The sequence below is a fragment of the Alligator sinensis genome, unplaced genomic scaffold (assembly GCF_000455745.1).
Source record: "Alligator sinensis unplaced genomic scaffold, ASM45574v1 scaffold125_1, whole genome shotgun sequence".
NCBI lineage: Eukaryota > Metazoa > Chordata > Crocodylia > Alligatoridae > Alligator > Alligator sinensis.
The window spans coordinates 3893142-3906736 of NW_005841893.1; the positions used below are offsets into that span (position 1 = coordinate 3893142).

General features: G+C 37.6%; 1 protein-coding gene across 3 annotated transcripts in view; it reads left to right on the forward strand.

Annotated features, from left to right (window-relative positions):
* CCSER1 (coiled-coil serine rich protein 1) overlaps window positions 1–13595 on the forward strand; it is a 331818-nt gene that overhangs the window by 5694 nt on the left and 312529 nt on the right. The window contains exon 2 of one of the 3 annotated variants that reach the window (XM_025197303.1): window positions 1020–1177. The exons of the other annotated variants lie outside the window; for them this stretch is intronic. The gene's annotated coding sequence lies outside the window, so the exon portion shown is untranslated. The remainder of the gene's footprint in view (window positions 1–1019; window positions 1178–13595) is intronic. 3 annotated transcript variants of the gene reach the window in all.

The window sequence follows — 13595 nt, forward strand, 5'->3', positions numbered from 1 at the left end:
GGGGTCAGGCTAGATGATCTGTTCAGGTCCCTCCTGACCCTAGCTACTATGAAACTAGGTTGCAGTAAATGCTGAGGACAGGCAGCCTTTGCATTTGAGGTTGAAATCTTTCCCCTTTCTCTTGCTTAATGTACTGAATAAGGATTTGTACTGTGGGTTATGTGTCTGTAAGTAGTAATAGGTCAGTGCATGAGTGAGTTAGAAACCAAACAGTTCTCTCTCCTGACATACCTGAAATGACGTATGCTTGCCGTTGAGTACTTTTGTCCTTTGTATCTTACTGCAAGGGAACAGGAAATGGATCTTCAGAATCGAGAGTTCTGCTCTTAGCTTTGCCCCTGTTCTGCTGCTTGTGTTCAGACAAAAACTTTTCTGAAACTTAGTTTTTGAGGGCATGTCTACACGTGCATTAATGCACCGTAGTTACTGTGCGTTATGTTTAGTCTTTTGTAATAACAGATACTACTAACGCAACGCTCAGTAACCAGCACTACTGCGCAGTAGTGCTGGCACATGCTTTTTTGTGACCATAATGTTCAGGAGACTAATTCTTCTGTGTATTAGCTTGGTTTTTTCCTGCCGCACTAATGCACACTAGAATTAGTCTACTATGCATTTAGCATCTCTTATACATGTTCCCTGAGACTCTTAGTCTCTTAGACTTTCTGAGACTTGGACTCTTTGTAAAAAGATCTGCAGTAAGTGTGTTTTCAGACTTAACAGGACTAGTAATATGCAAGTAACATGTCTTTGTTTCTTCTGCTTTGATATGCTTTTCTTTTGGAATATAGGAGTTTGAATCTTCTAACTGTGATCGAAAAGTTTTTTGCCCAAGTGTTGTTCATACTCAAAGTTGTATATGTGTTGGAGATTCTGTGGGGCTCAGTCCATCAGTTCTCATTCACTCCACACTTAAGGAAAATTCCCACCAATTTCGGTGAGGGTTTTGCGTGGCCTTCGTAACTTGACTTACTGTGAAAATATTGATTGTACTTGTGTTTGTTTGTTTGCTCTTGCAGATGCAAACAGAGGCCCCACTACAGCAATTGACTCCATCTGGGCAAATCCATATGCCTGTTTATAGTCTTTTGAAGTGGCTGGGGCCTTGCTTGGAAGTAGCAGTCTGCCTGTGTGTCATCAGTTGCGGGGTCAGCATCATATACAGTAACAGATGGATGTGGGTATTTTTGTGTTATAAATCTCAATAAATACATATTTTATCATGTAATGCAGATGAGGTATAGGTGCTGAGTTCATATACAAATGTAAATCTTAGAAGGCATTTTTAAAAATAGATTTATCTATGTAGTATTAAAAAATGTTTCAAAATACACATGCATATGTTCACACACAGGGAGTCATATTTTCAGGGAATTTTCATTCTTCGATCGTTAACTGCTTACAGGAATAATATTATGTAAAGAGGACAAAACTTTGACAAGCGTTACAGATTTTTTTATTAAAAATAATTGAAGTTTATTGTAGAAGGTTACATAGGTGTACTGTACCATTCTTAAATTGATGTATTGGCACATTGCAGGTGCAAGAAAAGAAGCCTTGAATATATTTCTGGTTAAAAATCAGTAAGAAGTGCACATTTTATATTTGGAAGAAATGCAACAAATAAAAATAATATAATTAGCAACTTCTAAAGGCCGGAGACTGAATCATATTTCCAGTCCTGCACTTAAGTGTTCCGTTTACACTGGGAGTGAAACTGAAGTTGCAAAACTTATTGATTTCAGTGAGGCCAGGATTTTACCCTGTAAGGAGCTCTATTGAACTGTAGAGGTCAATCTTTCAGTCTAAAAGTAATCAGATGTATACATCTTTGCAAGCTTTTTATCCCACCATGTAACCTGTAACTTCATTGGATCTCTTTCTTTATTGAATTTATTTGGCAGCCTTCTATAATGGTAGGAAAATGTGCTTCATTGTTAACCTTGTCCTACTAAAATATGCTTTTTGTAGTCAAACTTTGTTACTGAGAGTAATGGCTTTGTGATATGACATGTAAAATACAGCATTTATGAGCACTTAAAATAGTATGCATAGTGTAATTTGTACCTGTAGCATTTCATATATATTTCTGTGCTTCAGCAAGGAAATATCTACATATTATCCATACAATTGAATAAATAATAGCATAGTTATTTTCTAGTTAAATTCATGGCCATTTTTTATTTATTGCTTTTTCTACTGCCTCTCACATTGTGCCTCAGTCAGAGTGTAGCACTTAGATAATACAAAATCACATACTCCATGACTGACAACTATGCTATGATTTCCCTATTGGACAGTAACAGAATACTTATGCTTCAAACAGAAGGCTATTGGCTTTATCAACACCATGATCTACCCTAAATATAATAGTCATTTTGTAATAAAATCTGAGGATAGGGTATGAGAAGAACTACAATGAGATAGGAAGAGAACACAATATATACACAACGATCTTGTAATTTTAAAAAGGAGAAATTGCAAAAATATGTACATTAAAATCTTTGTGCTCTGTGCATTTTGTGTCTTTGCACAGATCATTCGATGGAGAAAAACTGAACAAACTATTGAAGCACAAGATCAGCTTCACAATGCACATACACGGTGCACTGTGATTACAATTGTGAATGCAATGGTGCTGAAAAATATCTTCATAATTTTCTATAAATATTTTTACATATTTCTGCAATTTAATTCAGTTACCAATAACATAACATGGGCCCTTACATCCAATTCTAAGATAAAGGTAGTTGAGGGGAATAAAAGACACTTTTCCATTATTTAAAAAAATACCGCTTAATTTTTTATAAAGCTCTGGCATCTCAATATCAGAAACTTGAGCTCTCACAGGATGGTAGCTTCTGTGTGACAGGTGTGTCTTACAATGAGCTGTTGATAATTGGTTGTGATTAAATTGTAATGTTTTTAAAAATATGTATTTTGCATATGTTTACTTCGGTTTGTAACTCTTAATACTGTCACAATTATGTTGGTTCAATGCATATTTGAGTAGTTTAAGGAAATTTAAATGTTAGTGCTCTATTTTTATATGAATTGTGAAGGTTGATGATTTGTCCTGGACATTCAGTTCATCATGTTTTCAGCTGGTGTAAATTGTTGCAACTTCAGTGGAACTGTCAGATCATGCTAGCTATGAACTACGTTAGTACAGTCAGATCCTGATTGTCTGTCTAGTTTTTACCAAGTTTCTTATCACTGTAGTATTTTAGTATTAGTCACAAAAAAAACACAAATCTTTTTCTTCTTTCCAGCTGACAGGCAGCAGTGAGATTTAAATTATTGTAATTTTTTTAAGTGCCTTTGGTTCACTCTCATGAACACCTTTACATGCATGGAATATAAATTATCCAGCTTATCTAATATAAGATCTTTCAAAGATAATCATTTAAAGAATTACCATGATAACAAGCGTGATAAAAGTTTGTTCTGTCCTATATAATATTTCAGCTGCAGCCTCTCTGACCTGGTCCTAGTTGCAATGACAGCAGTAGCACAACCAACTTCTGTTGATTTAGTGGGTGTAAGCCTTCTGATAAAGAGTTGTGCTTACCCATTTCTAAAAACTCCAGCTTCAATGTTTCATTCTCCTAGTCCCATTCTGATGTGCCACATAAATACTTTTTCTCATTCAAATAATTTTGAAATACTGTATGTTGATGAATTGTCTTACCAGTTTAGATGGCATATCAGGGTACAAATTTGAATGCTTGCAACAGGTTTCCCATTCTACCTGCTGTAGTGCAGTTTACAACCGTATTTTAATCTAATGTAGAAACTGTGAGATGGTGATTATGGACCTTGAACAAGTCACAAGGTTGGTCATTCTTTGTCTTGTTTTGTCATCTATGAAATGGGGACATCTGTGCTAATGTGACCCTGCACCTGTGAGACTCTGCTAGTCACCAGTCCCCTATCAAAAAGGATTTTTTTTTTTTTTTAAATTAATCGCAAAGCATTATGCAGCCACCTGTTAAAGCTAGACCTACTATCACTCCCTTTGGCCATTATTAACAGGTTTCACTGTAGTGTTGTAACTATAAGAGGAGAAAATCTTTTTTGAATAAATTATAGGTGAATTCTTGATGATGAACTGAGTAGGGTATGACATATACAATGGAGCTAGTGAAAAAAATAGTATGCCATTATTTTTATTAATCACCACTATACATATGTCCTTAGTCTGTCCCAGGATAATAATATTTATTGAGGCAATTTATCCCCAAATCACGTGGGGCAACATGAAGGCTTTAGATAATATTTTAATGTAGATACCGGAACCACACAAGCACTAGTTTGGTAGTATAATTTAAGGTATTCAAATATAGCCCAATTTACCCAGCATAAAGATGCTTCCAATAGTGTATTTAGGGTGTGTTAATGATGCTTCCTGATGGAAAATGGCCATAGAAAAGATGGAATAGCTTTGTCCCTTTTTCAACTAAACAAAGCGATCTGACAAGCCTATGTCTATTCTCTGGATCCACAGACTTCTCAAGATTTATTGTGTAGCAGATTCTGTCACAATTAGTGGGTTTAGAGAATGCTGGAAATACAAGGATAAGAGCTGTAGATTCCCCATGTGGACTTGCTGAACCCCATTTGTGCAGAACCATGAAAGGGAAGAGATGCATTGTAAGCATGCTTTCTCACTAGGTGTATGGTATGGTTGTTACTGTACCAAAACTATCTGTATTTTAAAGGATCATGGAAATATTCATGTGTTTTGAGGAATTAAACTACTTTTAGATTGCCAAAAAAGGGAGTTAATATTTTTAACTAACATTACAAAAGTCTAAATTATCTAAAAGGAAACAGTATAATTATAAATTGACCTCACATTACATATTAGCTTTAGTAAAAGTATTGAAATAGAAGGGCAATAATATAATCTTTCTTTGCATGAATGCTTACCTGTATGAGAAAAATGGTAATATGTGAAATCACATTTATAAGTCTTCATGAAATACACTATTAAGAAACCTAATTACTTACTTTGCATACTTCTTTCTGTTAGGAGTTGTTGAACTGTTTAAGGAACAAGAGTCCCGATCAGTCTTGGGTGTGATAACAATGTAAAGTGGTTGCATTTTCTATTATAAGTAGTCCTACTTAAATTTTAATTTGATGTCATGCGTTGTTTCAGTGGTCAGACGACGGGGACAATTTTGTTTCCTTTGTAAATAACAAAGTTGGTTTTATTGTTTTAATAAGAGGGCCTGATTCTTCACTGCTTTGCATTGTACCTTATACTTGTGCATAGTGTACGTAGGGGGCATAAGATAGAAGCATCCTCATTAGGCAGTGTAAAATCAGTCTTGCATTCACTGTGTTGCCCAAAATGCAAGACAATGCAGAAGGGTGAAGGTGAAAGTATGATAGAATCATAGAAATTAAGGACTGGAAGAGACTTCAAAAGATCAAGTCCCGTCCCCCCCCCCTGCTCTAGGCAGGAATACTGCTGAGATCAAGTGATCCCAGCAAGGTGTCTGTCCAGTCTTCTCTTGAAGATTTCCAAGGTTGAGGATTGCACCACCTCCTTCAGAAGTCTATGCCAGTTTCTGGTTACCCTTACTTTAAAGAAGTTCTTTCTTACATCCAACCTGAAACCATCCTCTAACAGTTCATGGCCATTGATCCTTGTCTTCCCTGGGGCACCCTAGTGAACAGTTCTTCTCCCAGCTCTCAATATTAATCCTTTTCATGAGATGAGCACCAAGCCCCTCCTCAGTTTTCTCTTCCCCAGGCTGAACAGTCCCAGGTCCCTTAGTCTTTCCTCATAGGCTAGGGACAGAAGTTACAAATAAACTAGTTTAAGTGAGCAGAAACTGGTTTAAATCTTTAACAGAACAGAAGCTCAGAACACATAAACCAGTTTTAAAATGGCTGAAACTGGTTTAAGAAAAACCTGGTAGAATGTAGTATCAGACTGGATTGATTTGGGTCAAACCGGTTTATGAAATTTTTGTCCCAGACCCCTTCCTGGTTCAAGTTTAAATTACAGTATTCCAGCATGCTTTCCAGCCCTGGGCTGGGCTGGGCTGGGCTGGGCTGTGCTATCTGCTGCAGAGAGTAGGGCTGGCCCCACCCCTCTGCTCCCTAGCTGGAGCAGTGAGGGCTGGCTGACAAAGTGGGAGTGGGGGGCAAGCCTGGCTGGGAATGCAACCCCCAGGCAAACCTTGGCTTGGGTCTGAGGCCAGGAAGGGGGTTTAAACACCCCTTTCCCCACTCAAGCTTACTGCTGGCTGCAACTGTAGACTACAAATCCCAGAGGCACCTGGAGGCAGGAAGAGGAAGTGATAAGCAACCCTCCAGAGTCCTGCTGCTGTAATTCTGGACTGCAAACCCCAGAGACCTTGTGGGCAGCAGAAAAAGGAAGTGAACATACAGCCAGAGAGCCGTGTTCTAGTGTATCCCATCTTCTGGCCTGAGCTACTACAGGCATGTGACTGCATTTCTTGAATCAAAGGTAAATGTTTATTCACTTCTGTTTCAATATAATCTGTGCAGTTTAGTAACCTGCAAAGACTGAATTGATTCAGCCTCAGGCTTTTTGACTGTCCATATTTAGCCATAAGGTTTGTCCTCCAGGCCCTTAATTGTTCTTGTGGCTCTTGTCCGGACCTTTTCAAGATTCTCCATGTCTTTTTTTGAAGTGCAGCGCCCAGAACCGGACACAGTACTCCAGCTGGGGTCTCACCAGTCCCTAGTAGAGATGAAGTATCACTTCCTTAGCTCTAATTAAAGCCCTCCCCGAGCTTATCTATAAATGCCCTCAGGTAACCAGAAAAACAGGATCAAAGAGCCTGATATTCCGAGCTACCAAGTAACTAGCTGCTGGTCTGACTGAAACTTGTGGGAGTTGGGTGCCTCTGAAGATGAATTATAAGAGCTCCACCCCACACAGGTGAAAATTTTGCCTGTTTAAAGACTGCTTTACGTGATAAATTTACACGATAAATTCTGCACAAAATTCAGTTGAAGCAAGCTTAAAAAAGGGCAGGAATTATTTGAAGTTTTGCTTAGCTCCTAAGTACTCGGAGAATGAAAATTGGAGTGCTGAAAGAATACTACAGGTTTGGGGGAAGATTCACATTTAAAAAAAAAAAAAAGAGAGGAAACAAAGGTGCAGGAAGGAAGGATATGAAATGGAAGGGAAAGGGAGACTAAGAACAGAGAGTAACTAATTCATTATCTAAAACATGATCCCAGAGGGAACTTGTGTGTGTGTGTTACTCTTTACTTTAGTTGAACTTAGTAAGCACAGAATTAGCTGCTGTGACTGGGGAAAAAAAGTCGTAGTGGGTACAAGAAAAATGAGATTACTTGGGCTCTATCCATAGCATTCTGTCACTATGAATCCCTCCCACCAACTTGCATTTGGAAAAGGGGCAACTGGAGACTCCTTCAGTCCCATCCCTCATATCTCCTGTCCTGCAGCTTTTTGCCTTTGTCAGTGAATTTACTCAATATCATTATGGTGTGTAAGCTGAATCTTGAAATATAATAATGGGTGCAGCTTTATGCATTAAAAATAAATGCCAGTTGATTTGAATTGCAAACCTGCCTGCCTGTTCCAAACAACCCTGTAGCATAAAGTTTCCTTTGACTTTCATATTTGATCTATTTGCTAGGGTAATAACATACAGACTATTTCATTTCTAGAGGTTAGCAACTATGCTTTAGCTTGAAAGCACTGTGGCCTTCAACAGTCAAAACTCCACACTCATGCCTTACCCCCTTATTACAGGATGAGGGATGTATGTGAGAGATGTGACTGAAGTCTCCAGTTGCCTCTTTTGCAAATGCAAGTTGTTGGAAGGGACGTATAGTGACAAAATGGCCATACTCATCAGTTGGATATTTTTATATGCATGCTATATAATGGCCTTTGGTAAAGTTTGAAAACATACTGCAGGGTTTTCAGACAATGAATAGTCATAGAACTGAGGTCACTGAAGTAAAGGATATCTTTAAAAAAAGTAGACATTTACATTTTTCTATATTTTTAGCTATTTGGCAAACTGAAATACTGGCAGCATTGCCAAGCAGCTTCAGAATGATAGACTTTTAGGAACAGGAGAGAAAATTAAAGGGTTATTTTTATAGCACTATGTCCAAGTATGTAACTTCTTAACTAGTAGCCTACTTCCTGAACAGAGAATAACTGCCACTGAAGTAAGTTACATAGAGTGACTTCATGGCACATGGCTTAATTCTAAACAAAAGAGAAAAGAGCTTATTTCTTTTGACTGTTCAAGCGAAGGGAAATACTAAATGGTAATCCAAAAAAATCATAAGCAGTGTTTAAGTTCACTTTTGACTATGTAAAATTGTAAGGTAAGAATTTTTTAAAGGTGTTTTATCACAGTATGCCTTAACTTGTGTCCAGCTGTTATATTTTGACAATTCTTACATGTTAACCTTAGTTAACATCTAGCAAAAACTGTTTTCTCACAAACGATTTTATCCTCTTCTTGCATACTGTGAATAAAATTATGCTTTTCTTAAGTATAAAGTGTAACATTTTTATTTCCAGTAAAGCACATTTTCTCAAAGAGGACAAAATATATGTATGGTAAACTATTATGGAATTCTAGAAGACATAATGCTTCATGTTCTGGCAGTGACTTCTTTGTTGATTAGCATTGGAAGTACTTGAGTACATAAAAATTACCTTCCTTAGGATGTTTAATGTAATTATTCCCTTTTTGGGTTCCCTTTACTTTCTGTGTTGTGTTAATTGCTATGTGCCTGGAAAATTAAATCACAAAGTTGTGACACTGGAATTACCAAACATTGTGTTACGTATTCTTTTGACCCAAGTAGACTTTCTCATTTGTGATTATTGAAATGAATGTATGTATATATCTGCTGGCATATATATAATTGGATGTCTAGCTATCTAATTTGTTTACAAGGGCAAAGTTGAGATTCATGAGCATTTTTGTGGGTACAAAATGTTTACAGCTTACATTTTCTGTAGAATTAAATAGACCTGATGATAGAAATAATGAAGACCAGAGGAAGGTAGATGGTTTTCCTGGTTTTGAACCCTATGTGGTAGGGAAGAATAATTTTGGAGAAAATGTGAGGATTTGGGGTTTTCATTACACTTCCTCTTTTTCTCATTTGAATTATGCAGTGATGCCACAATGTAGCCATTGTCTCCATCGGGGCTGATTGTGAATCAACATGCTTTGATGCCAGTCTTTGAAAATTATCTGGGACAAAAGGATTCCATGTGAAATGGAGAAAGCTATTCAGTACTCTCACAAAATATTCCCCTTCCCCCTTAGCTTGCAACCTAAGACGACTGACTGCATGTATAACACTGACTTCCAAAATGTGAGTCAGAGAAACACTACAGGAATTATGTCATAAGATGCTTACATAGTGTTGTAGCTTTACACAGCATTTTCTAAATATAGCCACAGTCCCCATCATAGAGAGCCTATATAATTGTAATAAAACAAGTCAAGGCATGACACAGAAAAAGCTTAGAGAGCAAGGGGACTATTCATAAGGAATTATGAAGAACTATTTTGAAAGGCTAACTTTTTAAACAAAGGTTTGAAAGGACAGACAAAACTATAGATGAGGAAGCTGAATTAATATTTTACCACAAATAAAGTTTCATATCCCAATTTTAAGAGGTGAGTGTTCCTATCTGTTTATTTTACATAAATATAAACAGTAAGCACACCAGATTTCTGTGGGGGTGAGAAAACTGGTGATTATTAATGGAGAAGTAAAATGATTTCTCACTGAACACTGTAGGGACAGATCCTCAGTTGGGATAAATTGTTGCAGTCCTACTTCCTTCAGTAATGCTGAGGATCTGGCTTTTACCCTGGATTGGCACTTGTACTTAGAGTGTGTGCTCATGCTGAGCAGTGATTGCTGATGACTAAGTGAATGAAAGAATAGAGCAGGCTGATAGTGTGGTACACTACTAGACTGCTGGTAGCAACAGAGAGCCTAGCAGATAGTTGTGCCCTGTTACTGTTGCTGGCTTTCTAGTCACTGAATCTGTATTTTGGTTCTGGGAACTTTAAATGAAATTGGTAGCTTTTAATAAGGTGCATGTTGCTCAGAGGCTAAGTGGGACAACAGTTGGGGGCAGTGGAGAAAGTCTTGGGCTGTGTCTCCAAGACTAATTTTTCCTTAAGCCTCATAATTACTGATGTCCTGCAAAGCACCAAATAAATGCACATGCACACTTTTTAACTCCTATGATTTGTTTGGGAGGGGAACAGGTGGGGAAAGTGGTTGATACGTGAGATATTTAGGTATTATAGAACACACAGGACTGGAAGGGGCCTTCTGGGCTAAAGTCCATTCCTATGCATTTGCAGGCAGTTGTTAACTGAAGAAATCCCTCAAAATCTCCAGTTTGGAGATTCTTACCCACAACTACAAGGAACAATAGCTGAAATGTCAAGAGCACCCTGTAAATGTACCAGAAGTAAAAGCAGGGAGGAGGATATCATATGTGAAGATCCTGAGAACTGGCAGGTTGATATCAGAAATGTCCAATAAGCAAACCCTTGTTGAGAGAGGTAATAATCTTTATTTAGGCTGTTAGGCCAAAACCTAAGCTGATGTAAAGCATCAGCTATAGCACCTGCAGTTATGCCACTTTATACCAGCTATGTCTCTGGCTCTGCTTTTGATTACTGAACTCAAGTTCTTTTGGAAAAAAATTGCTTCTGTAAAGAATTCAGTCCTTCTGTCTTTTCAAAAGGGGCTGAAGACAGCATGGTTTGGGAACACATGATAAAATCATACCAGCAAAAGTAGGAAAGATGAGACCTTACCTCTGTTTAATAAAGTGAGAGAGGAAAGGCAGAAATACACGTCTTAAAATGACTCGCCCATATGTCAAGAAGAAGATATTAATCTAGTGCATTTTCTCATATGTATACGTCCTTATGTCAAGAGCAGGCTGGAGAACCAGGTGTATGTGGTTGGAGGCAATTAAAGCAGAAGTACCCAAGAAAAGAATATTCAGTGCCCTGGCAGACTTAATTTGAAGAAGGAAAAACCTTTCCAAGGACACGGGAAGCCATTTGTGCAGTGAAAAGAACTATCTTCAGTTATAGATTAGTGGTGAATGCAAAAAGAGGAAAGCAATGTGGAATAATTCTGTTGAAGCAGTTGTGCCTACTGGTCTGTTACCCTGATAGCAGATGAGCAGAACATTAAGTTGCTTAGGGGGATGAGAAACTTGCAGGGAAGTTGAACAGTAACTTTCGGTACTTCAGTCCTGTTTTTGAGGTTTCAAACAAGTAACGTGTCTCAACTATACCTGATAATGAGGTATAACGTAGGCCAAGATACAGAATAAGTCTTGAGGATGATGTTTGCATTAGAATGCAGCCCCCTCCCAACCCCCCCCCCCCCCCCAAAACAAAACAAACAACACACAAACAAAAGGAAACAAAAAACCCCAGTGTTTGGTGTTTTTACATAGAAAGGTTCCTCATATGGATATTTATTCTCAACACAGGCTGGGCAGAATGCTGTACAGGTTGCTATTCAAAGACATGTTTATACATAAAATGGGCTTGGTCCTAACTGGCAGGTGTGTAGAAGCATTTGCTGTGCTTTTGTATAAAAAATGCACCTGTATGTTGGAATGAAAATCTCAGCCAAGGTAAACCACATTGCTGAGTAGAGCCAGATGATTATAGGGTGGAATATTCCCTTTAAACTGGAATTCTTGCATCTGATGGTTTGTTCTGTCATCGTTGTGCTTTTGTATGTCAATTCTGATTATTTCTATTACACATTCAGTAATACTGCTGTAATGTATGTGGAGGTTTTTTCTCTCTATCTCCTTTAAATTGCAATTGTTTTAAGAAGGGAAGTTTAAAGGAGCATTTTGTTATCCTATATATGTCAAACTTATAAATGTTTAGAATTTTATTAGGGGGGTTTAATGAATCTACAGCAATGGTGGCAGTTACAGGAGTGGAGGGAAACCCATCTTTTTATTTATTCTTATTTCCCTGGGGTTAATTTTTGCATATCAAAAAAATCAAGCAGAATACTCTGCTTAGATATTTACTGGGTCGTCAACCCATATACTATTATAAACAAAATATTATTTTCTTAATGGCTAGCCCTTCAATTCTTACTCAGAGAGTACTGCTAGTGAAGTCTTCAACTGCAGGGTCATATGTTATTTTATTTATTAAGGTAAGGAAAAGGTCCCAATCTCTTTGATCCAAGATATTTTATTTTTCTCTTTGCTGACTGTATTTCTTCTCTTCGTTGATTTCTCTTTGTTGAGTAATTTTTTTTATTTATTTTTTTTGTTCATGTAATGAGTGCCAGGTCAGTATAGGGAAGCCTATGCAGAAAGTTGCAATGTTATTTACTCCAGTTAATTAGGAAGCCAGTGGACTTCTGAGGTGCGCAAGTGTGATACATTCACACTGGTTTCTTTAACCATGGGGTGAGGCTGAATTCTGTTTTGTGAAGAGTCTTTGCTTAGGCTAATCCACTTGTGGCTCGGTTCTTGTTCAGTGAGGATAGGCTCAGCATGCTGGGTAGGGATAAAGGATGTGTTTTTCAACCTGATGCTCTTTATTTATGTAGGAATAGAGAGATGAATTTGGTGTGATCCCAGAACCAGTCACTACATTCTTTTGATTTGCCTAAATCCATCAGGTTACAAAAGGAAAGAAAGCTCTGCAGTGTTTCCATGTGTTGAACCCCTGTTAAAAAGAATGGGAATTATTTTCACACAAGCTCCAGAAGGAGGGTTGGTTTATATTTCCAACAGTCCAAAAGACTTCCAACAATTCCTTGCTTACCTTTTAGTAAACCCAGGCTCAAGCAGTTAGTGTGATTGCTGGGGAGAGGAAGGGATTCTTTTTCTTCAGAAGAGCCAACCAAAGCTTACAGTTCACAACAGCTCTTACATATAGATATACCTCATTCATCTAAATCACGTTTTGTCAATGTCTTGAGTGTAATAAACAATATGTCATTAAACCAGTAATGACCTCCATGGGCTTTTCAGAAAATGCTATCATTACTGAAAAGCTGGGTTAATCTCTTACTAAATCCATAAGTAATTCAGGCCTTTACTGTGGTTTCAGCATTTTTCCCTAGAAAGCACAGCCTGGTGAAATGACAGAGATCAAGAGAAAAACCCATAGATATACAGCCTTAGAATCAATCTATGATTTAAGTGCTTAGATGAATATTACATCTCGCTCTTAAATGCCATTTCTGCAACTCCTGCTGTTTTGTATTTTTCGGTGCTGCTGATTCACAAATTGAACATAAAGTTTTTGTTACAAAATGGTCCTTAAATAAAGCATTAAATACATTGAATCAGTCATTTTCAGTCAGTACAGCATAGGTAAATAGGTATCTGAGAGATTTTAAAATTATGTTGTTAAAGGAAGAAGGGGAAGTTGCATGTGTACTTGATTTGTGTGTGCATATATGCAGTGTTCTGCTAAAGGATGGAAGAAATGATGGAAGGTAAGCTAAGAAAGTTTTACATAGGAAAACACTTCCAGGTACACACAGTTTTAAAGATGTTAAATTTCTGGCTT